Genomic DNA, 23910 nt, shown 5'->3' with positions numbered 1-23910 from the left:
TTGGAAGGGGCCTCCTGGGTCATTTTGTCCAAGACCTCTATGAAACAGGAAAGCTTCTGCAAAATACCTTTCCCATAAATGTATCTAACCTTTTCTTAAAGACACTGAGTGATTGTGCCATAAACACCTCAAGCAGGTAAACTAGTCTGATTGACCTTACGATCAAGGAGCGTCTCCTAATACTGTGTATAAGGTACAATTTTCCATTCTTTCAACTGTAGCTAAGCAAGAAAAAAGGGCAAATACACAGTAATGGGCAACAATACAGACTGTGCAAACAGTTTTGCTTTCACTTTACTGCCATCACCTACCATAAATCTGGATGTACCATTGATACTTGGTTTCCCAGTGTAGTGTCTGTGATACTTGTAGTATCTATCTCACTTTGTCTCTGACTTTTGGAGAGCCAACATTACAGAGTGTGGAAATAACGAAGACGTACGAGCAGCACTTTCCGATTCAGAAAGCCATTCAAGACCCTGTGCCATATAGTTAAAGTATTTATTTCTATTTCTTATTTATTAGAATTTGCGAGTTGGTTCTTGTCAGGACTATGGGAGCAAGGGGAAGCACAGGGCTTTCTGTGTCTCCGTCAGAGTGTCAAAGAATAATTTTCATTCTCCTCCAACGATTGTGCATATTGAAAAGTAAATACACAGTAGTTTAGCTGTTTGTTGGTGCAATAGTAATGCATTGTGTACTGGTTATGGCCCTCCACTTCTCTGCCTTCTTTCCCTCAGTGAATATTGGGAGGTGTCATTTTGTGTAGATGTGTTATTAAATCAGACACATTTCAAAGGGCTTCCTGAACTGCACAAAAAATATCTTTGGCTTGCCTGTCCCACCCCACCCCGTTTCTTTTTTTTTGCAAGTACTGAAGGATGGCGAGAGAGCTGAAGGCCAGCTGCTCTCCCACCTATTTCTGTCAGGTGTGTGCTGCTTATGGAAAGGGGTTGTCTTGTGGTGTCCATCCCACCCGGCTGACCATTAACTAACGCATTCTGGGCGCAGGAGCCAGTTAGACACCCTCCCGTGTATCCCTGCAGCTCCCAGGGAAATGCACGTCTTTAAAAGCTGAATATGCCACCTTGGCGGCAGCGAGGCACGGCTGTCAGATGAATGAACAACCATCTCACAGTCATACATCAGGTTTTATTGTTGTCACCAGCCACTTCCTGAACATACAGCACCAAACCCAAATGAGACACTGAAGGAGCCCAGTAAAAGCTTGTGAAAAGGTGTGGGACAATCAATATTTTAACTGATGCCCAGCAGGCCCAGCCAAACAGCCTTTCTTTACTAGACAATCTCGTAAGAATACTATTCACAACCTGATGCAGAGAAGCATATTTCAGACTAGCCGAGGAAGACTCTAAAGGAATTTCTTCTTCAGAAGAGCTGAGAAAGAAATTTTACAAGGTGCAGGTATCCTGAGCTTGATTTTCATGTGCGTTCGTTGTGCTGGGGTAGATCAGGCCATCTTCTTTTTTCTGGCAATTTTGTTTGTTTGTTTCACAGTTGTACTTCTCATACACAGAGGATGCTGCATAATGGGCCAGGAAGGCTGGAGCTGAGTCCTAAAAGCAAAAGACACAAAAAAGGTAAGATAACTTAGAAAGAATACAGTGATCCTGGGTTTGAAGACATGTCGGTGTCTCTGCATGTCCCTGGCCACACTTCTATGCTGTGCCTTCTTTATGCCTCCTGCCTCTGTGCTGATTCAGACTGGTACTCACTTGTCCTTCTCAGCTCAGTGCTAATAATTTCATAAAGAACTTAAATAAGCTCTGAAAAATATAGATACTATTTTTTAACTGCCTTTTCTATACAACTAACTAAATGCCATCCTGTCTCTGATGTGCAGAATTTAAAAATATTTGTTCAGTATTTAATCACATAGATATATGGGCTAAAATACACATCATCCAGTTGTTTAAGGGCAGAGCTGGTGAGATCTTGACAATTCAATCTGATATTATAAAATTGCAAGGGAATATCAAATACCTACGCCAAGAAAAAGAATAGAGCTAACAGACCTGCTGTTTATCGCTTGTATTCTTTTCACCCATTGTCTTTTTCTCACTGAATCACCGAATCAAGCTTCCCTCACCAAAACAGATGAGCCAGTCCCAAACCCCAGCCCAGTCCTCATTCCCTTCCTGCATTAAACTCTGCTGTACTGGCAGCCCTTCTCTGCTGAGATGATTTGAAGCCCACACAGCATTTGCTTACACAGGGTCCTAGGTGCTTGACCCACAGGACAAAATCAGGTCTGCTTCCTTCATGCTGACCTGCTTCAGTCCCCCATATCCCCCATCCCCTAGACTGTAAATACTTGGTGGGGGGAGAAAACTGTATTTTTGTTCTGTTTTGTTAGGAGGGGGAATGAAGGCAAAGATGGCTTTTTTTTTTCTTTTATTACTATTATTTTTGAGGGAGGATGGTTTTTTAGCACAGATGAGTCTGACCTGTAACTGAGCTGTTAGGTACCCCTGAAAACAAAAAGTGCATTTCCATCAGGTGCTCCAAAACCAAACAAAAAAAAATTATATATCATAGAGATTTTCCTATCCTATTCAGTGCACAAATGCCAATCAGAAGCAAATATGGGGCTGTATCTTGCAATCCATTTTCATATTTACAACAGAACATGGCATATCATTTAATTTAAATTTGCAGCATGCCTAGTGTAATTAATGCTGTGCAGTGCCTAGAAAATCCTGATTTCTTAATGTGATACAACGCATGCATGCTGAGACCATTTTTTTTAAAGTACTGTATCATTTTGGAACATTAATGGGGAGGCACTTCCATTAAACAGGAGAAAGGGCCATGCTTACTTTCCCTTTTATGGAACTTCCATGCAGCTCCCCGAAACATGATGCAAAATACAGGTTTGGGTGTTGGTTTGGTTTCTTTTGTTGTTATTTTTTTTGCTGGTTTTTTTTTTTTGGGGGGGGGGGGGGGGGGGGCGAGAGGGGGAAGTCAGAGATTTGATTTTCCTTTGACACAGCATGATGCCTGAATAGCCAGGCAGCTATTCCTAAATTATGTGCATTTCATTCCTAGGAGCTGTGAGAATTTTGAATGGGCTGTTGTTAAATACAGTACACAAGCATAAATACTCAAGGGAGCAGCTAACTGAAATTTTGGCATGAGCAGAAATCTGATATCTATCATGGTAGTATCTGAGCACGTAATAATAATGCATATTGATTTGGCAGAGTGCTGAGAGAGGGGCTTTGGTGTTCTGGGGTGAGAACTGTTAAACCTGGGAGTATCTCGCGTGATTATAATAAGCTGTGGTATTTGTGTGCTGTGGTTTTGGCAGGGGCAGAAATGTTCACGTGTAATCTTTAGACTGGCCGGGGGTCTCATTTTTGGCACTGAACCCAAGAAATCAAATGCATGATAAAGATACATATATATTATACATAAATGAAGCATGGGGAATTTACATCTGTACCTGGAAAATCGGGTAACAAAAAAGGCAACGTGCTTGGCAAGAAGGGTGGAGGCCAAAAGCCCTTCAAGGTCGGGAGCTTTACTGCCCTGACTTCAGTGACCTTGGGTGTTAGTTTATCTACTTTATCAGGCAGCTATATGATTTGAATTGTGCAAAAAAGAAGAGAAAGTAATAAAAATAACCCAACCCCACAACAGAACCCCTATCATTTCACAAGGTGTCAGTTTCTAGCAGAGTGTACTGTAAAAGCTCTGTTTAAAGACCTGTTGATAGCAAAGCAAATTCTTCAGGTCCTCTAAATAAATCTGTTCCTAAATATAATGCTTCAACTTCTATACTCTCATCTGACACCTGACAATTCAACCTTAAGAGTAATTGGTCCTGTCTTTGAACCTCTGCAAATACTGTATGAAGAGGGTGGACAATTTATTGATTTAGATTGATTTTTGTAAGCAGCATATGAGACAGATACGGTATCAGGTGTCACACAGTATATATTGCACTCCTCGAAAACATCCATAGGCGATGAGGCTGGGTTCAAGAATACGGGGAGGGTAATGTTCAGCGAGCACCTGCAGATGAAGCCACGCTGCAGCGTGATACCTCTCGGAGTAATAATTACCCAGGAGCGAGACGTCAGCCGGGAACAACAGAATTGGCCAAGTCTGGGTTCCAGAGGTGTGCTAACATGGCTTTTCTGTTGGGAAGCCACCCTGAGCTATGTGCTGTCCCCACATGCAAGAACCCAAAGGGTTCTTCTAGTGCAACTTCCCAGCCCGTTGAGCTCTTTCTATTGTCTGTGTCAAGCCTCAAGAAGGGGCTGGAGGAACGGGCGGCTACTGGAATGAACGGTGGGACATTTCCATGCCCATAACTGTATGTTTTAGTGCTGTGGTTATTTGAGAACATTACAAGACAGTGCAGTGGATTTGTTAGGAGTGAAAGCATTTGTGAACCGGCTGTTTAGGTTGTGACAAAAATTGCCATTAATAGCTGTGAGCCCCAGTAAAGACCTAAAAAAGCTATGGAAATAGCAGAACAAAAGACGACAGAAACAAGACGGTACAGAAGGTCTCATCACTAGGGATAATGATTAAGATGTGAGACTGAGGGCTGTCCCACTTGTGTGCGAGTTTGGCTGGGGAAATGGCCCTCCTCTCGCTGTCTCGCTGCCCTCATCTATAATGAGGGAAAGAATAACTTTGCAGCATACTTTACATTGGCATTGCATGCTAACTTCATTACTGTTTGCAACAGCCTGTGCAATCCTCAGAGGGAAGGAATAATAACAAAGAAAAAAAATTATAATTACCAAGCACATAGTTTTCATCTGTAATCTTCGTTTCAGGATTCACTATTTCTGATGTCAATATTTTATAACGGAAGAATGAGATATGCTAAGTTTCTGTTTGATGGAAGTAAATTCAGATTTCATATTGCCGAGGAGCTGAATTTTTAATACACTAGAGCAGTATGCAGACAGTCCCCCTGTTTGCTGCTCCTGCCGCTCCTTTGTACCAGTTCAGCGATGTTCCCGTGACCAGGCAGAAAAATGGAAAGAAGCTGCTCTGAATTTTCTGTGGGGTGACAGTACTTTGTCATTTAGCTCTGTCACGATAATTGGGAGTGTCACACAATGAAACAACACGACACCCCCCCGGTAAACGAAGAGTTTTCAAAGTAAGTGATGTACAGCCCCTGTCAACTGCCAGAGCTTTTGTTTGTTCACAGGGTGAGGCAGCGTTTCCAGAAGAAAAACCGCACTGGAGAGGCACACTTACAAAGTAAGTTTGTGGTAAATTGATTTCCTCTGTGTTTTTATAAAATCGGATATATCGTATGAACAGTAGGAAAATATCCTCTTTTATCATACACTCCCAGCTTCCAACCTGCTGAGGACTTTCCGCAAACTCTTTAGGAATTTACCTCTTTTTGTTAAATTGGGTTGGATCTCATTAATAAAAGAATGGTATAATGGAAAGGAGTTTCTAAAATTATACTGTAACCTAGAATTGCAGGATTCAGCTTTCTCTGCCTGAAGAAAAAAATTCTGAAGCATTAAACTTACTTTATCAAGCATTGCACCTGACATGCTCTCATAAATTTTACATACATTTTAACTTATTTTAATATTATGCAGGCTTGGTTTAAAATATTCCCATGAAGTAACTAAAACGAAGCTGCTCAGCCATAAATTAGAGCTAAAAAAACAATTGTTCCCTGCCCGCCCCATCAATATTTCTTTACTTAAAATCATGTGTTGTATGTAAGTTAAATTTTCCCTTGCTGAGATACTTTGTATAGCTTAACAGGACTACCGCAGAACCAGTGAGCCATATTTCTGTAGGGTTAAATGCACTCTGCTTTATTGGAGGTATGGTGTCTAGAAGCAGACATTAGTAACCCTTTGCACGCCACGCTTCAGCAAGGCTCGTAATTAGACATGCAGTCATATATTTTTGCAGGAGCAGCCCTACAGCAGCCCTACTCATTGGCTGGGCAGATGAAGGGCCGGCCGGAGGCTTTGTGGTGAGGCCTCTCGCAGCGCAGCACACCCCAAGGACGCCCCTTCGGCCAGCATCCTCAGCCAGCAGGTACGACATCATTGACAACTAATCACAAAGCTCCATTTGTGTCCCAATTTCTTAAGCTAGTTCAAAGTCAGAGCTAAATTACACAAACATTTGCCTATCTAGACATAACAGGACTGTTATGAAATACTGTCAGCTTGTTGCCATTTAGCCTGAACACACACTGTATGTGTCTGTCAGGCCATACTTGGGCAGCGCTGCAGCATGCAACGTGTCCCAGACACTGGAGTGATTATGTCTGAATACTCCTTATCTGATGTAAAAGCCGACAATGCTACACATCTGTGCTTGCGAGGCTCCGCTGTTGCACTGCGACGCCAGTATTTATTTTGCTTCTGCAAGTTAGTTTTCCTTGAGAAGCAGCAGGGGCCTTCTTCAATGAACTGAAAAATGTGTATTGTATGAAGGTCTGTGGAGGGTTTGTACTGTAGTTCAGTGGGCAAATGTGAACCCAGGGGATGACATTTCATTTAAACATTTGGTTTACATCTTTACATGCCAAAAATATTAACGTCTTGACTTTAGCAAACTGAATTCAGCACTTCCCCTCCCCCTTAAATGAAGTAATTATAACCAAAACATTCTGTGAATATTTATTCTTCCTTCTCAAAGGTGGGGTTTCACACAAGAACATTTGGTTTCAGGGCTGAATTGTCAGTAGCTGCTCACTTGACACTTTCCCGTTAGTTTGTATTGGAAACCACCAGTAGTTTCTTTTCTTGTGTTTATTGTATTACGCTCAGAGCTTTGATCAAGACATCTTGGATAACGGTAAGGTCTAGCTTACCGCCTATTTGCTATTTTGAAAAAAAAGTGAAGAATATGGCTTCTGTCAGAGGATTTGTGAAGACAGTTAATGTAATTGAGAAGCAGAAGGGCATTTACGGAAGTGCATCTGAATGTCCTCTTCACATGTAATTGCATCAGGAATTCTACATTAACATGCAAGTCCTGTCCAAAGGAAAAAAAAAGGGAAAAAAAAGCTTATTTTTAGGTAGAAGCCCTCAGTGGGCAGTAAATTACCCATAATATCCCCCAAACTAGCAATTAGCCCTGTTTGCTGACTACCTGAATTGTTTCACAGTAGTTCAGCACAGTCTTACCAGTTATCACCATACTTATCATCAGAGATTCAGTGTACAACTCCCGCAGCTTCACATACTGTATGCCTAAGGTCAGTCATAATAACAAATACATTTTATTTGCTTCTTTTGGTCCTTCAGAACTGTTTTCTCAGGCTTCAATATGTGCGGAGAGCTGATGCTGCCATGCTGCTTAAATGGCAAGATTTTGAAAACAGAAAGCAAATCAGAAGCACAGGTATACTGTGGTATTAGCTAAGATGCGCGTTTTGTATTTATTCCCATATTAGCCGATAGTCCTAAGCATCTGCTCTGAGAGGTTGAGCTTTCTACCAATTTATAGGGTTTTCTCTTCAGAAGGTCTGACACTGGAAGACATTTTTCAACACAGGCTGTAACTGAGGAATGTAAAACTGGAAAATATGGAAACAAAAACCCATGGAAATTTTTTCCTTAAGGCTGCTGAGCAGTCCTCATATCCCTAAATATGAACGCTTTGCCAAAATAGTAACTCAGCTTTGAAAACAATAGCTCTATTGCCTGCTGTAGGCCTGCTCATGGGCCTACACATGCACACAAATACAAGCACACACATCCTAGCAGCAACATCTTCACTGAACATGCCTTGGTTTTAAAGAATACTGAGTGAAAATGAGACTAATTAAGCATTTGAAATAGAATACGGAAATATTTGGACCCTGAGCATCAAGGGTTTATTTTTAAGCACTGTGCACTCCTTTCTGAGTAATGCTTTAATTTACACGTTATTTCTTAGGAAAAATCCAACTGAATTAATATACACCCTACTGCCACTATTTACATCCCATTTTCAATGTTGGGTCTGCATCACATTATACTGTAGGACCTGTATTCCTACCTCGGATCTGACGGACTAGGTCTGAGTCGTCAGGTAATGAAGAAGATGGAACAGGAATTCATGCTGAAGAGGAATATTTGAAGACTGCTGTTCATTTGCAAAGACACTCTGAGAAGCAGAAAATGGAAAGATTGCCTTTGTCTGGCTCTAGCCAAAATGCTTCAGCTTCTTGTTTCAAGATCAGGAACATCAGCTCGGTGAATAGATGAAGTGCCTACTCCGCATATCCAAGAGAAGCTTTCAGAAGAGAAACCATCCGGTAAAGGGTAAGCTATTACTCTGATGGTTTTTTCACTTTTGTAGGGACAAATTAAGGTAAAGCACTCTGCATGGCTATGGGCTGGTGGAAGGACACAGCCCTGAGCTGCCCTGCCATTTTATACCGAGTCATGCTGCTGCGAAACAAAGGCAAGTGACACAGAGAAGACTGTAGGTAAAAGACTGATTTCCTTCTCAGGGTTTAAGCCAGGACACTGAGACGAGTCTTATGTCCAACTTTACTACTCTAAGAATCGCTCAAAACGGCCCCAAACTTCTACTATTTCAGCAGCAGATCCTCAGGTGAGGAGTCCATTGGCAATAAGCTCCCAGTTAACGGCTTAGCGGGGCAGTGACCACAGTGAGCCATGAGCTGTTTGGCCACCTTCACAAGACACTCAAGGGGAAAAAGGGAAGACTTGATGGGGACAGTGCCAGCAGACTAGCTCTTCAAAAGAACAACTTTTTTCCTGGGTGGGGGGAGGAGGGGGAAGTCTCTGGGTTGAACATTTGACTAAGAAAAATACAAATAAGCTGATCATAAATTAACAGTCATCCCCGTTGTGAGCATGACCCTGCATACCTGGCCAAGGCAGGCAAAAGCAGATTGATTAAACAACAAAGTTCACCTTGTTTTCTGAGTTGAAAGCTCATGCTGTTTCTTGGCAGAACAGGCATGTCAGGGCTGTAATAACCACTTGCTACCTTGCTTCAATCAGCGTTAAAACCAGCACAATATTAACATCTTGGGGAAAATCCATCTGGAAACTGCTTTCTGGGGGGGGGAAAAATGAAAGGCTGGTAACGGAATACCACACCCAGTGTTCATTTATTTATCAATTTCGTAGTAACTTTAAGGAACCTCAAATTTCTCCCTCCTGTCACCTGAAAATTTTGTATTTCAAACATTTTCTGTTAAAATGCAGAGCTGGCTAGTTGTTCAGAAAGAAGTGGCAAAGAAGAGCAGTTCTTCAGCTGAAGGTAAATTGCATGGTCTGGCAGAGGCAGAGGTTTGCATTTGCTGTTTGGTTTTACTCTGGAGGAGGCTTTTGTGCACACACCTCACCATGAATCCACGTGGCCGGTACCTTACCTGGGACGAAGCCAACCCATCGCTCCAGTAACAAGCGAGTGGTCAGAGCATCCCCAAACTGTGATCCAGAGCAACCACACACTCTTAGATGTGGGAAAGCTGTTGTGTTTACACCTTGGGGGTTTGAGGTTGGAACACAAAGAGCTGAACATTAAAAAGACTGTGAAAAAAATAGTTAGTTTTTGCTGGCATGGTAATATAAAATTGACTTTTTCTTCTTCCTCTTGATGTCCTGATATAGAGGACATTATTTTGCTGCACCTCTTCCTGTTGAATCAACTAACGTGATCGCTTCAGGATTCAGAGGACGCTTGTGCATGGCATGAAAAATTTTATGTAAGTCCTGTTGTGGGAACATTAATGCAAAGCTAACTGGGTAAATGAGCCAAAGAAAGCCTTCTGTTTATAGTTTGTGCTGATCTTTCTTTCCCTTTTTTTTTTTTCCTTTTTTTTTTTTTTTTTTCTCCCCTGAAGCACTGTACTCTAGCATTGATAAAGCTTGAGGACTATACATATGATGTACAGCACACATGTCCTAAAATCCATCTCCTCTATGTGACTGCTATCTTGTACAGTTGGTTCAGCTTGGAAGCTCGCTGTGCATGTTTTGGAGACTTTTAGCATCTCCAAAGTATTTTTGGAAAGCAAGCAAATGAATCAGGGTCTGGACACTGCATTTTTAAATTGGCAAAATATTTATCACTTAATCTGAAAAACACTTTGTTTCATAGAGCTGGACTATGAAGAAGGCATTTGGCTCTGGATTAATTTTAGATTAAGTTTTAGGACCAGGGTGGGCTGTGGGTTTGTGTTCAATGATACTTAAGTGTAATGCCCTGGCTTTCCTACATCCTGGCCTGTAACTGCGTGGGATGGTGCTCTGCCAAATTTCTGTCACCTTGGGCTTCGTTAGCATGAGAAAACAGACCCTTTTTGGCTTTGTGTCTCACTGAAAAACAAACCATTGGGGCTGGTTTGCCAGTCATCTCTTTTGGCCAGTTATGTATAGCTGCCTCCTACACTCAACTTTAAAGGGATTTGGACAGGATTTATTTAGGTTCAGTTTTTCATTACAGCTCTTAAGCAGGTACCAGAGTGAAGGTTCCTGTTTGCAGTGGTGAACATTTACTCAGGTAACTACTCCTAAAGGTCTCAAGAGCATTGGCTAAGTGCTCAGCAGAATGAGTAGATATTTTATAATTAAGTCCTTAATTGAGAATTCTATATTTAAAAAAATATAAAATTCTGCAACAGCTTCCACATGAAATATTACCTGTGCATTTAAGGGGGCTAGGGGGCTGCATTCACTTTCTCCAGCTATGCTAATAGCTATTTCAATAGATGGAGATGTAGTAAGTACAATGCTCCATATGGTGAGTGAACCAGAACACTTAAAAACATTTGCAGAAAGGAACTCGGAACGAGTAACACAGATAAGTAACTGGTATTTTTTCTTAAATGAAGAAACTTTCATAAGACACATTCATTCTGTTGTGGAACAGAAATAGTGGCACGTAACCAGCATGTGTGTGCAGCATGCCTTTTGTCTTCAGCACAAATACTATGATGTTGTTTTTCTGCCTCTGAACCAGCTATGTGGGGAGGAAGAAACTATCCTTCCTCCACAAATGATTTTGGGAATAATTATGTCTAATGGGAAAAAAAGGGAAAAAATATCACAGTCTGTTCATGGACAGTGTGAACAGAAAGGAGTTGAGACATTTGTGGAGGTACTAATTCATTATAAATTACTCCCATTTTTTGGGTAGCAACAGTCATTGAACACAAATACAATTCTATTAAGGGCAGTAAGAGTCCTGACCAGATAGAAAAAGAGTAAGGCAGTCAGACTTCTGGAAAGACAACTAGACGGGGTACAGCTCGTGCTGTGATCTCTTCAGCACTGGTGAAAAGAGCACTGTAAATGTTTATTTACTTTAGTACTCATTGGCTTCTTAAATGAAAGAACTGATACTATTTAAAAGCTCTGACTGTGTCACACTGTTCCCCTCCTCTCTGCAAACTGCTGAAGCTGAACACCTGTCCCAAGTTTTCTGCATTATTGGCAAACGCACGGGAGGCGGGTCAGCGCTGCAGCCAGCCAGAGCGGGGCAGAAAGAACTGGCATCATATAATGGGGGAGGAGTGGGAAACCCTCTGCTGGGTGGGGACCCAGTGCAATGCCCGCAGAAATCGGTACAAGCCCATTCTTTGAGTGCCATGATTATGGACAGGGTTTTAGAATGGCTTCATCTGATAAGGCTAAAAGTACCTGCAGGTTTTTTTCCAGGCCACACACCAATTAATGCATGTATTTTTTAAATTTCTGAATGGCATGTCAGTGAAAATCCATGTTAGTATGATTGAGTTCAGTGGAGTAACGCTAGGAGAAAAATCGGTTGAGCCAAGATCAGAGGCCAAGTGCATTTAAAATTTGAGGCTCCATGAAGGACTTCTAGAATCACCCTACTTTTATACACCCAAACAAGCTTACTGCTTCGGCTAGAATGAGGTTTTCATCTCCTTTGGAATTCTGGGGTAAACTGTCCTTGTACAATTTTTTTTCAGGGTCAAGTTTTAGGCAATATTTTGTGCTGCAATAACCACACCATGACAGACAACCTTTTCATCAGATAAGGAAAAAATTTTCTTCTTCAGGTCAGTAAGAGAAAGGAACATGACAAAGCTACAAATATAGAATCTAGAGGTGGAAATCTTCTGCGTTAAGTGCAGTTATTGGTCTTGTTTAAATTTTTACCCAAACATTTCAGATGTTTAGACAGAGAAGCAAATAGATACTTGAGGGAATCTCAGCAATGAAAGCAGCTTCTCTTTGTTAAATGATTCTCTCTGATAATTGCTGTGGAAATTTTCAGAAAATTATTTTTAAAATATATAACTGATAGAGGGAATTGAATTGGGTAAACTGGTTACATGTGCAACCTCTGATTTGGAACAGAAGCAGCTGAAAACTGAGGGGAAAGGCTGTCCGATCACGTTTCCATTTGCCAGGTAAGGGCCAAAGAAACTCAGCAGGGCTAAATAAAGATTTTCAGATAATAATTTGAACATCTTAATCTGTGATACTAAAAGAAAAACCCAGTCACCAAGCAACTGAAGTTAGACATTTAAATTATGCAACTGATTTCCAGAGGTGTGTGAATACACGACAGTGCCCAATAAAGTCGGGGAGAGCTGAGGAGGGCTCAGAGCACTGGGGTGGGGGTTGCAAAAGGGAAACAAAGCCCCACATGATGGTCTCAGATGCGTAAAGCTAAGTTTAATCACTTAAGTAGTGATATTTTTAGATCCTATCTATCTCCAAAGGTGCCTTGGACAATCTTTGCTGCGAGGGTGGTGGTTCTGAGATCTACATGCACATGACAGTTGGGTGAAAAAATTTCAATGGCTGTCAGAAACTGCAGTCTGGATATTTTGTTCTTAAAATTTGAACCCACACTTTGAAATTGTAAGGATTTTGTGTTGCCAAAGGTTACCATTGGCTGGAAAGAGTTTTGAACTGTTTGCATGAAGTGGCAAGTCTCTGGAGGCTCATCCAGCACTGGGTTAGATGAAGTCGTGGCCAGGGCACCGCAGCCAGAAGGATGGTCCTGATAAGGTAAGAAAGGAACAAATGTGAAATGGGGAGAGGGGGGAGAGACTGGTGATTCATTGTTAATCCTAAGAGTTTGCTTACTCACCTTGCCAGAAAAAAAAACAGAGTAGAAGGAGCACAAAATTTAATCCAAAAAATTATTAAAAAATAACCTCCTAATTAAAACAAACTAATTAAAATTAACACAGTGGTTCTTTTTTTCAGGCCAAGAAACAAAATCACTTAAAGGTATTTTTTTCTGAGTGTCACTTTGGAAAAATGTGTTCTTGGGGGCAGAGAAGAATGTCTCTCCATTATGGAAGGTTCCCCGTGGCTTTCACTTGGGCATCCACAGTGCTGGGGTCTGCTGCAAGGCTGGGGTCCGGGGGTGTCAGCGATCCTCAGTGAGCTCAGAAGCAGCTTTGCAAAGAGCTGCGTTGCTGCACAGTGGTCACTGGCTACAAGTACCGTGCCAGATGACCTTCCAGGCTGGCCAGTTACAGTGAAAAAATGGCACTACCGCAATTTTAAGATGACAGTGCTATAGCAAACCAGTCATCACATGCTTGAGTTAGTAGCACAAGCAGCAGATTTAGAGTATTATGAAAATATATGCATTCTGAAATGCTGTGAATTATACCAAATAATTCTGAATATCCCTTTTGCTATACTAATGAATCAAAGCAGAGCTTACCACATTATCTGTAATCACCATGGAGAAAATGGATCTCAGTGTACATAGCTCCTGTATAAATAGTACGTCCCCAGCACATTCTTTAAGTAAGTAGCGTCTTGATTGCATAATAATAATAATAATAAAGAGAGCGGTGTCCAGCTTGCACACAGGCCAATTAAAGTATCAAGTGCATGAGGCTAAAGCACTCCTGACTGGGGAAAAGTCAGGAGGCAGGTGTCCAGCTTACCAGTGCGCTCACCTCTGTGACTTTGCCTCCCGACAGCCCTTCTGACAGCAAACCATGGAGTCTGGAGACCTTTTTCCCTGAATCCTTGACAGAAACAGGTCACGGGGACAGCAGAGTCTCCACCACTTTACAGTCTCCTGGCAGAAACCAAGGATGTCGTGACTGCAGCACTGAGGCACAACTTTGCTGTTTGGGTGAAGCCTCAGCACTCGAGTAATTATTGTGCCTTGCAGCTTTGCTGGGCTGGATTTTCACTAGCTGGAGGGACCAGACCTGACCTCCACTGCATGCCACAGGTATGCTTGAGAATTCACGGAAAGCGGTGAGCTGGTGGAATGTAGTTTACAGGGTGGCTGGATCATATGTTTATGGCCTGAAATAGGAGATCCCAACCCAGACCACTTTGTTGGTTTCCAATGGTGAGAGGCAGAATATGAAGATCATATAATTCATGCTGGGGAGTGGACATGAGAAGAGAATGTGGGCAAAACCTGGCACAACCCACAGACTCAATAGTTGTCTTGACATTAATGATGGCTAACGACCTAATACCAGTACTAAACACCTTCAGATTTAATACATTCCACATTCAGCCTGTAGAAACTCCCTTCACAGAGATGGCCCAGAAAAGCTAAATGATTTAGATACTAGGATGCTAGAATTATACCTTGCTAACATCACTGGCATAAAAGCAGCAGAGGAGTAGGTGCCCTAGATCCCTGGAGATAGTCATTTGCCACCCAAAAGGAACGTCTAGCAGTTCCCAAAATTCATAAAATATTTTTGTACCCTCTGCTCAAGAGAAATGGGTGGTCAAGACTGTACCAGTATGGCTGGAAGGACTCTTCCACTTGAGCATTGCTGCGGCAGAGCTGGCCAGGTGGCTGGAAACACACCACCTGTGCTGTGATTGCATGGGCACATGCCAGCCTAGACACACGCATACTAATGCACTGCTCAGGCAGCCTTTTTGGGAGGATAATTGTATGCCCTGCCCTGAGCATCATCGGGAATGGGCCACTTCAGGGAATGAATCTGCTCTTCAAGATACAGCCACTTATTCTCTTCTCAGCACTGCAGAAGGGCAAATGTCCCTGGTTCAAGCCTTGGAAATAATGAGGTAAAATGGACTCAACACCATTAAAACCTCCCCAAAGACAGGACTAGATATTAGAATATCTGATGGGAAAAAAACAACGGACAAACACAGCTTGCCTTGGCAGGACCCCTCTCAAAGAGATGTGGTAAAAGCTCCCTGGTCACGGAAGGAGAGCTGGGAATTAAACGTGAAGTAGTCCACAGGGATTCTAGAAAAAAAAAAAAAGCCAAAACACAGCTAAAGACACTGACCACACTGAAAAAAAGGGGGCCCTGCAGGCGGTTTGCCACACTGCAGTCAGAGACTAGGGTTTTCCTTCTCCCAACAGAAACAAGCAAATGGTAGGACAATGTGCTGTTATCCCCATTAAAAAGGGGAAAGAAACTGGCAGGCATACACTTGGAGTAAGTATGGACTGTCTTAAGCTCCAACTCAACCTGCTTTCAGCTGAAAGGAGCTCACTTTTAGTATATATTAACTTGCTGTACTAATGCCAGTTGTGGCTATCAGCCTCACAGCTTGACCACACGCCACAGAAATAGCCAGGCTCAGGGCCGTTTTGTCTCCAAATACTTTCTAAATTTGGCTGTTTAAAATAGGATTTATGTATATTTAAGCATCTAACAAAACACCCCGTTCTAAACATCAGGGTTCATCAGTGGCCTCATTCATGTGCTTGAAATAAAGCACGTGCTGAGGGCCGCTGCTGAATGAAGGTCCGCATTACGGGGTTTCCAGAAACACGGAGCGCCCAGGTGCCGCTGGGTAAACAGACGGCTCTTTATTTTGGAAGCCTATAGAACCGGTGCCCAACTTTAGATAATCAGAATTTTATCCTCTACAAAAAGACCGTGCAAAACACAAGTTACCACCGTGAAACCAAGAGCTGCTTTTTATATGTTACCCTAACTTTACTGAATCTAAACTCAAAAATTTCTCAGTACCTTTGCCATTACTTTATAAAAAAATCTTGTGACCCTTTTATAAGAAAAAGTACAGGGGGTGTAGCTCCCATGCCCTGGACACACTTACATTTAGCTTGGTTCACTTCCAAAGGCCATGATCCAACAAGATATTCAAACACCTGTATAACTTTTAAGTACTTCACTGAACTTTGGCAAAAGTAGGGAAAAATAAATTCTGTTAAAACACCGCTTTATTTCTTTCAAATCTGATTTTTTGAGAATCTTGAATGCAGTGTATCACGTAAAATATTTCCTTCCTCATGCAGAATATTTTAATATTAAGCCAGATATTTTTATATTTCCACAAATTAAATGCACCATGGCTGAAGGTTTGACAGAAGCTTTAATTTGCACATAAAAAGGTAGAATGATTTCAGTTTTGACAGCACAAGCTTTTGATTTGTTAATAAAGGCAATTCTTTCTCAGTTGTGAACATATTCCCCAAATAAGACAATGCAGTTTGTAACAGAAAAAAAACATCTTCCTGGCATGGAGAATAAACTTTTGATCCAAAGTTATTAAAGACATTCAGATTTTATAAAAACAAAAGAATGAAACTTTCACATGCAAGCTTTAGTACTAACAGAACAAGAATCAGAGGAAGATTCACGTTCCTGCCACATTCTCTATACCTATTGTTACTAATGTAACCTACCGTCAATATACTTGGGTGAAGTTCATTGCTTGGAAGTACCTGCAAAAAGTTGAAGTCATTTTGGGGGCTGAGGGCGAGGAAGCTGTGTGTCTGGGAATGGGTTTGGGGAAAATCAACACAGATCTGCCTTGCAATGTCCTAATCAAACTGAAACGTAAGAACACTAAGATTTCAGACCCTCATGATGAAACAGAATTTGTAAACCAAGATATAACCAAGGGAACTGGAGGCTAAGCTTTCAGACTGACCTCCTCTGTGCCCATGTCAGAGTCCTCCTTTACTCCTGAGAGACTGCAGAGGAGGTGAGAGCGTGGAGCTCTGAAGCAGTTTGAGCAGAGCCAGCTCAAGCATGGAAAAAACCCATAACGTTTGGATTTCTGATCTCAGATCAAACAAATTATTTGAAACCTTTCCCCATGTGACAGCCAAAACCTGCAGCATGGAAGCAAAGCTGGAAGAACCCAGGGTCCATTTCGGTATATAAGAGGGTAAAGCAGTGCCTGCCCACGGGCCTGCCAAGTGCTCAGCTTTTTCACAGGCTCAGCAAGTGCTTTGCCCTGGTATCAGAAGCTGACTAAAGCTGCTCAACAAGGTGAGCGATGTGTCCAAACAGTTTGAAATACAAACCAGCCAGTGCTGTTATTACAGGCCCACCACTTTTAACTCTGAGAGTAGAGACTAATCCTGACCACCAGTATGTGGGCTCCTGGATATCACTTGTGTGGGCATGGGCGAAGCAGCGAGCAAACTGCGCAAATAATGCCTGACGTAAGATGTAACGCACCTCCCACACATTGCTAGAAAACTCTTCCTGGACATCTGCAGCCATGGCACGGAGCTGTTGACTGTCTGTGTCACTGGAGAGAGCGGTTACTTACAGATGATTGGCAGCAGCATATCCTGCTATAATGCTAACTAAGCCTGTGACACAGCCTGCTATCAATATTTTACTCTATTGCATGTGGCATTTTGCAGTGACACCAGATACAGTGCTCTGAGGCTTACTGCTTCACAGTCCTTCCATTTAATAGCAAAGTCTCTTGATGTTTGTAAACTTCTAAGCTTTTGCTGGAGGAAGTCAAGCAGTTCATTACTAAAAGACATTTTTGTTTTCCAAATAGTATCCCCTCATGCTTTTCTTTGCTTGCATCTCACCACAGTTGCCTCCTAATCCAGTGTTGGTGAAACAAGGCTGAAGGTATTTTGGTCATGTTTTCACACTTCTGTTGTACAGTTGCCTCCTTCCACTTTCCTTCTGACTACACTCTGCTTCACAAATGCAGCCATCTGGCACAACATCTCATTTTTTTGTATTGACACCTGAGTAATCACAGCCCTTTTTTCCTCTCTCTCTCTCTTTTTTTTTTTTTTTTTTTTTTTTTTAAATAAAGATAGCGTTTCCAGCTCCAGTGCATAGGCTTATAATAGGCAAGCCACATGCCATTAAAGAAAAGCAGCAGAAGTGAGAGGTCACTGGTATTAATGCTAGAAAACATTCAGGGTGAGATGAGAGAAAGAAAAGCATTCAGCATTTTCAATGAGATTATCACAAGTCATCTCCAGCACTTTTTTTTCCTTCACATTGGTTTACAGGAATGGTTATTTTAAAACTTAACCATCTTCAGGTTTGGGCTGTAAAGACGCTAGGCTCGATCGCTCCGGCAGAAAGGCCTGTGGGGCACCAGGGACAGCACGTGGGACATCATAGCAGTATCGCACACCAGAGCAAACCCAGCCTGGTGTGGTAGGAGCAGCATTTAAAGAGCACACGTTTCACCTCTGGATCCTATTGTTGAAAAATGAAAATAATTTGTGTCACCGACAGTTTAGTGGCGCAGTCACCTCTGGGAGTGGGAATGAACTCGACAGTTTAATTCTCTGTCTTTACGACAGTCGGCTGTAATTCTGCTAACTCCAATGGGTTCATGCTGGGAAGGGATTTCCCTTTCACAGGGTTCAGTGCATTGGTCACGTCTGAACACAGTTCTTTAAGATCACAACTCACAATACTATTAAGTCAAGCATCAATTGAGCCCTGCCTTCTCCCCCCACCCCAACTGGAAAGAAGTATTTCCATATATTGCGTGTATGAAATATACTTCTAGAAACTGATGGCAAAGTTGTGGCTCCCAAAATTCAGAAGAGTCTTACCACACATTGCTGTACAGCCAAAATTGCATCCCAAGAGTTTTTTCCTGGCCTTGTCTCAAAGGACATCTTTCAGACCTACTCTCTCCTGCTAACACTCACCTTTCCCATGCTAGAAATAAATTTGACAACGCTAACTTGATCTCCACCTGGCTGCCATCTCCTCCACACATCTGATCCTACCCCTGAACTCTATCCCTCTTGAAATAAAAGATGGCCACCACCCTGAGGACCAAGTGACCTGGAAACACTGCACAGAGATATATGAGCAATGGAGCAACTGTGCCAAAAGAAACTCACAAATCACATACTCCGGGCAATGGGACAACTGGCAGAAAGACAAAATAAAATGACTGCCTCTACCTCTCTCCAACTCCCTCAGCCGACACCACGACAGTCTGCTGCTGAAGCATATCTGCATCAGCTAAACCTGCTGTTTCTCTAACAAACCTCTTGCTACGGTTCTTCAAAGCAAGAGGAATTGGGCCAGCCAAGGTCAGGACGGTGCTGTGAGCCAGGAGAACCATTTCCTACCAGCTCAACAAATACCCAAGGACAGAGGAGCAGAAGCAGGCACAGGGGTAAGGGACAGATTCCAAGCAGCTGCCCTGCATGCACCTACCTGGCCACTCCCTTCCAGTAGCACGGCATGTTTGGAGAAGAAGCAATCACCGCAGCACCTGAAATAAAGACACAAATTCTCAGGCACAACAGCTGATACCCTATCATTCAAGTTGTCACAAACCACAGATGTCAACAGTATGATTTTTGCTGTCAATATCAATTTGGAAAGTGCCATTGATAAAGTGCCAGTACAGTTCAATAATGTTCGACTCCACAGACTGAATGTGCACTGAAATCCTTGCGGTTTTTTTCCCCATTTGTTTTAAACAGACTTTTCCGATAGACTCTATCTCTAGGGGCAGGCTAGGCAAGCGCAGTGGGCATCTGTGCCACATCAGCTCAGTGTCTCTTTGCTTTAGTGGGTTAGCAAAGAAGATTTTTTGATGCTACGAGCAGCGTCCCCCCTGTGTGAGTGATCAGCAGGGGCCACAGCATGCTTTTTGGATGGATTTACATCTCGTGGAGATGCCAAAGGGGAGGGAAGAAGTTTGACCTAAAAAGGTCAGTCTAGACCCTATCAGGATCCAAATGCAGACTCAGAACCAGGCTAGGACAATCTGGACCTGGTTTTGTGAGAAATACCTGTGAGTTTTTCAAAATGCAGCCACCTGGAAGATTCCCTTCTTCACTTTCAACTTGAAAAGAGAGATGGAGCAGTTAATGGGGGAAAAGAAAGGCCATGAAAATTATAAGCTCTGTAAAAAGTTTCTTTGCAAATAACAGTTTAACACTATGAAGTTAGTTTAAAATGGTTTCAAAGTCTAAAATTAGTTACATTTTAAACTAACAGCATATGCTTTTATTGTCTCTGATCTAAAATATAATCCCAGGAGGCTGTGAAAAGCATGCAAATTACAGAAAGCTAATTTGCTCCAACAGCGACACCTCCCATGTAGTTGGGAGGTCTATTAGACCTCGTGTACTCTCCATTATTTGCATATTAATAGCACCTGCTGAAATACTTTGGGATTTACTTTTCCTGCCAGCAGAGGGACAAAACAAACAAAGAATTTATATAAAATTCCCTTCATACAGATTTGATGAACAATAAACTATTTAGACAGCACTAAGAATGCCAAATTAGTGAGACATTGGGGTAGGATTGCAGATGGCATCTGTGATTTACAGAGAAACTGGACTGCAAGTTTGCTTAAAAAAAAAAAAATCACAAACCAAAAAAAAAACCAAACAACAAAAAAGCCCTCTCTGGAAAGCGCTGGGTAATTTGAAATCACTCAGTTGGCTCAAGTCTGAAGAATGGAAAAGTTTAACTAAAGAAATCCAGATACTGCAGCAAGAAAAAAAGAAAAATACAACAAAAAACCCCTACACATCCACAACCACTGAAATCAGAACCCCCCAAAGTGGACCTTGATTAAAAATCTACAAAACCCCAGGCTTTGATATTAGCCAGGCCTGCAAGGCCTAGTCTCCTGCACATAAAACAGAAAATAAATTAAAACCAGCTACAGCCTAAGATTTACTTAACAACCCAACTTCCAATCTCTGCTTATGACCACTGCTTCCCCTTCTGGCCCCCTAACTATAAAAAAAGGCCCCTTGTATATTCCTATAGCTCATCTTCTTCAGGGTAAGGGTGAAAGCAGTTTCTTTCCACAGTAGCAAATGGAAAAAGCTCACTTCTCTGTGCAAAGCTGAGCCAGACCCCGCAGGCGGGATGCATAACACATGCCTCTCTCTGCAGAGCGGACTCGGGAAGCTGACCAGGGAGGCCGGGGCATTCCCCAGCACCTCTTTTTCCAAACAGGCAACTGGTATTCCTAAAGAAGCACCAGCCATGTACTCGTATTCCCTTCAAGAGCTGCAAGGGGCCTATATTTCTCCCCACTTTTTAAACCCACTGCTTTGATTCTGATTATGCACCCTTTTTTAAATAGGCACTGAAAGGCCCACTAGAGTTATTTACTGCTGGTGTGCAGAATTTCTGTAGCATTTTAACTACCTTCATATTCCCAAATGAAGAAGGCAATTGACGTTAAGTTCAAATGACTAAATTGTTCTCCACATATTAAAAAAGTAGTGAAAGAGCTTTTCATGTAGGACAATGAAGCACGGAAAAGTAATGTTTTTAGCAGCCTGGCCAGTGCTCTGCTGGGAGGGTGAATCGAGAGTCTGTCCTGAGCAAGGGCAACCTTCAGCCGCCATCCTGGCAAAACCTGGCAGCCACCTTCCTCTGTGGCAGCAAAGCCCCCAACTCTGTCCCTGCGCACTGTGTGACTCCTGTGTGAGGGGGTGGAGAGAAGAAGGGACTGTTATCAGGAAATATATTATTATTGGCCTCTTCCCTCTTCAACCACAGGCAGAGCTCGGTATCTCTTTTGGCTCTGCACAGCCAAATGAGACCTATGAAAAACTTGCTTAGTGTCAATTGTGATTACCGAAGGAGGCAATCAAACACTACAGCAATGGGGACCCCTGAAATGCTACAGACAGGCAACTCCCACCATGGCTGTCAACAAATGCTAATTCTCATTAAGGTGTATGTAACTCTTAAATGCTGCAACAGTGGTAGCTATTAGTATTAGCTGGTAGCTAGTTAATAATAAGTAGTAGAACTAGTTAGCTGCAGGATGGCAAGCAGATGCAGATCAGAGAACTCAGCTCTGAGCTTATGATCACCATTGGTGATAGTATTCAGCATATTTTTGCATAGCCAAGAACCTCTAAATAGCTGGAAGGGAAACAGGTTACCAGAACGGTTCCTGGGAGGCTTCAGTGGCTCGGGGCATTGAGAAGCAAAGCTGTCTCTTTATGTTTAAGATACTAGCTCACAACTGTTAAGAACTGCGTGCTGCTATCATTCACATAGATTCAGTGCCCTGTAAAAATCGGTTTGCATCCCATTTCTAGAAGAGGAGGGCAGGATCCAGCTCCTCTAACTTTTTTGTGTCCAGCAATCAGTTACCTGCTGTGGGCTCGTCATGGATGCTGTGCTTCAGGGATGGCAAGAGCCAGCACGGCGCCTCGGTAGGGGAAGTGTCTCCACCAACAGAGATAAAGCCCAGCCTCAACAAGCAGGAGCTGGTGACCCAAAGTGTCTGCCCCAGTACAGCTTTTCCGGCTGGCACTTTGTGTTTCAGAGAGGCGAAGGCAAGTAGAAGCGTTCAGAGGGACCTGTGCTCTTCCAGTCCTATTACCTCTGGGGTATAGCATGGCAGAGAGACACGCACTGTTACTGCCTGCCAGGTACACAGGTAAAAACCTCCCGTGCTGCCACGCAGCACTGCCTCAGCCTTTTTGTAAAGTGTTCTTCCAATCACGGAGAGCCATGGATTTGTAATGACAGCGATAAAAACAATAATAAAAAACCCCACCCTGAAAAGCAAAACCCAGGCCATTACCTATTATAACAAATTGAATTGGATATTCCTTACCTGAAATTTCATGAGCAATTAGCAAACAGAATTATCCACAAATGCATGTATGCCCTATTATCCTCGTAGCGACTTCAGCAGCCACGACGTTACAAGCTCGCAGTTTGCTATCTAGCAGCTCTAGCCGCCTCCAAACCACAGCTTTTTCTTCTTTCTTTTTTTCAACATGAAGTTCATGGCAGCCAGTGTTCTACCACCTGCACACTGGGGGAGGAAAAAAACAAGGGGGAGAGGATCAATATGTACAGTATGTTTATATTCAGCAAGAGCATGTTGCAGAGTGGGGAGCTGTGATGTGTGTGTTTGCATTGTCTGTGAAAGGATCCTTAAGTGGCACTGCAGCTGGAAAAATAATGGAAGATCAGGGGACTGTCTTCAGTGACAAACTTTTATCTGGTAAGTTACAATTATATCGTAGGAAATGATACCTTAGACCACAACTAATTTGTGAATCCCAGGAAAGGCAGATCACTGATTCTTCATCAGGGCTGCAGAACCCGATCTATAAAAATTTGGGCCCCAGCAGGAGGTTGTGTGTAAGTGTGATTTACATTTCAATTCTTAGTCCACCACAACCTTTACATTTTCCTGCAGCACTATCACAAAGGAAATTTTTGTTCTCAGTGTGCTCAAGATACATATTAAAAAATAAAAAATCCTGGTACAATGGAAGTCAGTTGTTAATGGGAAAGAATGTGGCATTTATGCTCAAATTGTTTCACAAAACACCATTACATCAGAGTCTTTCATCATTTTACGGGGGACCTAGTCCCCCGACACCATCTTCAGGGACTTCATGTGGTGCTTGCCACTATCATTCCACTTGCACAGACACCCCAGCCCTTTCAATTTTTATCTGCTCAGAACCCAGAATATGTTACATTATTTAGTTTTTGTAAGAAGCTTTTCTGTATGAAGAATTCACAACAAATAAAAGCCATTTCCCTGAAAAAATGAGCTTGTGAGTGACGGTTAAGGGAATTTCGGGCAGACTCCCTTTACAGGAGGGGCAGCAGCTCTGCCATCCTTCCCGCTGACTGATGGCACAGGTCCAACTGATCCTACATGTAGCAGCCACCAGCACTGGCAACAATGGCACAAGGCTCACATATTTCTCCAAAAATCTTGATGGGTCAGA

The 23910-nt window shown here is 42.5% G+C and overlaps 2 long non-coding RNA genes across 2 annotated transcripts; both read right to left on the bottom strand.

Moving 5' to 3' along the window:
• Nucleotides 1–1132: 1132 nt before the first annotated feature.
• LOC119155898 lies at nt 1133–5486 on the bottom strand. The gene is made up of 2 exons (XR_005106903.1): nt 4779–5486; nt 1133–1577 (listed from the first exon to the last, which is right to left on the bottom strand). It is a non-coding gene; the product is annotated as an uncharacterized LOC119155898 (long non-coding RNA).
• An 8990-nt stretch (nt 5487–14476) lies between these two features.
• Nucleotides 14477–22986, bottom strand: LOC119156387. The gene is made up of 3 exons (XR_005107110.1): nt 22773–22986; nt 19376–19433; nt 14477–15192 (listed from the first exon to the last, which is right to left on the bottom strand). It is a non-coding gene; the product is annotated as an uncharacterized LOC119156387 (long non-coding RNA).
• Between the last annotated feature and the right edge of the window lie 924 nt (nt 22987–23910).

The sequence above is a fragment of the Falco rusticolus genome, chromosome 12, assembly GCF_015220075.1.
Source record: "Falco rusticolus isolate bFalRus1 chromosome 12, bFalRus1.pri, whole genome shotgun sequence".
In the NCBI taxonomy this organism is placed as follows: domain Eukaryota; kingdom Metazoa; phylum Chordata; class Aves; order Falconiformes; family Falconidae; genus Falco; species Falco rusticolus.
This window is presented reverse-complemented; position numbering and strand designations above follow the sequence as displayed.